The sequence below is a fragment of the Physeter macrocephalus genome, chromosome 9 (assembly GCF_002837175.3).
Source record: "Physeter macrocephalus isolate SW-GA chromosome 9, ASM283717v5, whole genome shotgun sequence".
In the NCBI taxonomy this organism is placed as follows: Eukaryota; Metazoa; Chordata; class Mammalia; order Artiodactyla; family Physeteridae; genus Physeter; species Physeter macrocephalus.
In genome coordinates, this window is record NC_041222.1 from 23,691,582 (window position 1) to 23,695,283 (window position 3,702).

Consider the following 3,702-nt stretch of genomic DNA (forward strand, 5'->3'; position numbering starts at 1 on the left):
GCGGCGGCGCGCCCCCGGCCGGTCAGGTCCCACCGCGCGCGCAGCGGCCACAAAGCCCGGGAGCCGCCGCCCCCTCGCGGGCCGCCCGCCGCCTGCGGGTCCGCAGGCGCCGAGGAGGGCGGGAGCGCGGCCCCGCGCAGTCCCCACCTCCCCCAGCCCTGGTCGCCGGCCTCCCCCGAGGTTCGGGGCGGGGCGCAGGGGGTTCCCCGCCTATCCACCCATCTTCCTCCTGGCTGACATTCTTGTGCTGATTGAGTTTCCTCTCCCACCTTTGCGGACGAGCTCCTGAAGGACTTGAAAAACTGTTTCATTTCCATGAACAACAAAAGAATGTATTTGTCGCAAGGTATTTGGCGGCCATGGACGCGAATTAGCCCAGTCCAAACCCCCTGAGAAAGGCCCCTTTTCCTTCGGGACACCCTGCTACTTGAGTAGACAACCCTCCTTGGCTGGGTTCACCACGGAGTTGTGTTTTGTTTTGTTTTTTAATTTGCGGGATGTCTCCCCCTAGGCTGCGCACCTCAAGGGCAGAGACTGTACCCTCTGCACCCCAGGACCTGGTGCAGACACTGTGCGCTGAGTTAAGTGGGAATTTGTGCGCGGATGAATGAATGCACGACAGATGCAACTCTAGGACAAGGTACCTTTTATCGTGCCTCCACAAGGATGGGGGCTAGGTGTTTCTTTTGCCCTGTATCCATTGGGAAGATTCCAAGCTCAGAAGGGCGCAGAGGGCTGCTGAACTTTCTCTTGTTCTAATCGAAGTGAAATTCACATAACATAAAAATAACCACTTTAAAGTCAACAACCCAGTGGCGTTTATTACATTCACAACGTTAAGGAACCACACCATCTCTATCTAGTTCTGAAACATTTATCACCCCAAAAGGAAACCCCCTACCCATTAAGCAGTCACTCTCTATCCCCCCCTCTCCCCAACCAAGGGTAACCACTAATTTATTTTCTGTCTCTCTGGATTTGGCTATTCTAGACATTTCATATCAATGGAATCATACAATATGTAGTCTTTTGTGTCTGGCTTCTTTCACTAAGCATGATGTTTTCAAGGTTCATCCAGATTGTAGCATGTATCAGTACTTCATTCCTCTTCATGGCTAAATAATTGTATGTATACCACAGTGCGTTTGTACATGTATCCATTGATGGATATTTGTGTTATTTCCACCCTTTGACTACTGTGAATAGTGCTGCTCTGAACATTCCTGTAAACGTATTTGTCTGTATATCTGTTTTCAGTTCTTTGGGGTATATACTTAGGAGTGGGCTTGCTGGCTCATATGGTAATTCTATCTTTAACTTTTTCAGGAACTGCCAAAAAGATTTTCCATAGTGGCTAAAAGAATGATTTTACATTCCCACCAGCAATGTATGAGGGTTCCAAATTCTCCACCACCTCACCAACACTCGCTATTTTTTCATTTTGTAAAAATGTCTTGACTATATGTGAGGCTACTGCCACCCTCCCAGCTCCCATGACCCAGAGACCCACTTGGCTCAGAGGCTGAGAGGCTGAGCCAGGTCTTTTGGCTACAAAGAAACACCCAAACACTTCTAGGGGTCAGAAGCACCAATAAAAATCAAGACCCTTTACTATAACTTACAGTTAATACTGCTCCTTGTTCATTATTTTAAGAATAATTTGTCTGATGTCCAAGAAGCTTTGACATTGTCCAGAGAACTTGGAAACTAAGACCATCCCGAGAGAGTTACTATTGGCAAACAAACTTTATGACACTCACCTCACTAGAACCCAAGGCAGTACACCATTTCCACTTCGAGTTTTCTACCCTAGTGCCATGTTAGACGTCTATGAAGATTTCCTTCTAAAATGAGGAAACAGCCAAGGGAAAACTACTGGGGTGTGAAAATAGTCAATTCAGATTGGAAATTTGATTGACAGGTGGTACAGTAAGGGAAAAGAAAGCAATGAATTTAACAGACAGACAGGGGCCTGAATCCTGACTTTACTGCTTATACTTTGTGAACTAAGTTAACCACTTAGAATCTCAGGTTTTTCATTTCTAAGGTGAGAATAACGATACTTACCTGGCAGGGTGATGAAAGCTTCTAGTCTTGACTTTAATACATGATCAGTATCATTATTATTACTGCATGTTGTCAGTATTGTTATTATTGTTTAAAATAATAATATTTAAAATAATGATGATTGACATGAGCCACACGCAGAAATGCTGCTAAGGAAACAGAAACTCCTATCTAATCATGTGTCTCCTCCTCAAATCAAGAGAGTAAACTATCTCCAAAACTAATGTGACAAGGGCATCTCGTAATGTGTGTAATGTGGTCACTGCCCTCCCAGCTGTCTCCTTGTTCCCTTATTTCCCTCCTTGTTCCCTGCCCTTGGACAAGCTTCTTAACCCTCCTGAGTCTTATCTGTAAAGTGACATAACACTACCTACTTAACAGGGTTGTTTGAGGATTCAGTAAGGTATTTATAAAAGGCTTAGTACAGTGCAAGTTACAAAGAAAACACTCAATAAATGTTACCTATTATTTATTAATAATAAAGTTGCTATAACTTCTCTGTAGAAAGAGTCAATAGAAGGGTGGAGCCTACACAGAGTCTCATAAAAGGAAGCCTTTCAAGAGAACCCATCTGTGTGACGTGTCCCTTCCTCAAGAGCAGGAGGGCCATTCCAGTGATGGAGGTGAGTGATGCATTGCACTCTGATAGCTTGTTGAGAATAACTCTGCAAACAGTTTCTCCTTTGCTCAGATCCAGTCTCACCAAGCAGACTTGACATAGGAGTTGGTTTCTACATAAGTTTTCTTAAGGGAGGGAAAATGCACTGATCATCCAACCTGAATACTCCACAGTTTTGAGAAAGTATAGTTCTCTTAATACACTGAGGTTTAGTTTATCCAACCATTTTGACTGCTCAGATCCAGTATCCCTAAAATTGAATTAAGTATGGACATTAGAGACAACTTTCATCAGGCTTGTTCAGTGGCAAGGAAGAGATTCCTTCAAACTCGCTAAAGGGAAAGGTGTTTATTGAATTTTAGGTGAATTTGAAATACAGGAACAATCCAAGTTATGTAGGACCTCACAGAAGCCTAAGAGCCACTAGGAACCAATTTCTCTCACTCTCATTTGAGGTCAGTGTATCTTTCTATGTCTCTGCCTCTGCCTTTCTTTGTCCCTCCGTCTCCCTCTCTGTCCTGTTACACCTCCGTCTCCCTCTGGCTATATGCTCCTTCTTCCCTACCTCACAGCCTCCTCTGCCTACTCACCTGCACGGAGCCATCGTGGACTCCCCAGCCTGTAGGGTAGAAACCTCCTGCTCGCCTCTTGGTTCATATTTACCCAAAAAAAATGTGATTGGCCCAGCTCATCACTTCAAGAGAGGATGCAGGCTGGTAGCCTATGAATTGATTGCTTTTGGACTAGAAGTCTGCTTTAACTCAGTCAGCTGTTATGAGATGGAAGGGAGGTATCATCTGGTACAAAAATAACCACCCCACACAGCAGAGACTGGGAGTAGGGGTATTCACCAGAAGCTGGCATGGGTGGGTAGATGCACTGAAATCATTCTATTAATATGACCATACTTTCTGAACCAAATGTCAGAATAAATAGTATAAAAAGTATTTGCAGGGACTTCCCTGGCGGTCCAGTGGTTAAGATTCCACCTTTCCACTACAGCGGGTGTGGGTTCC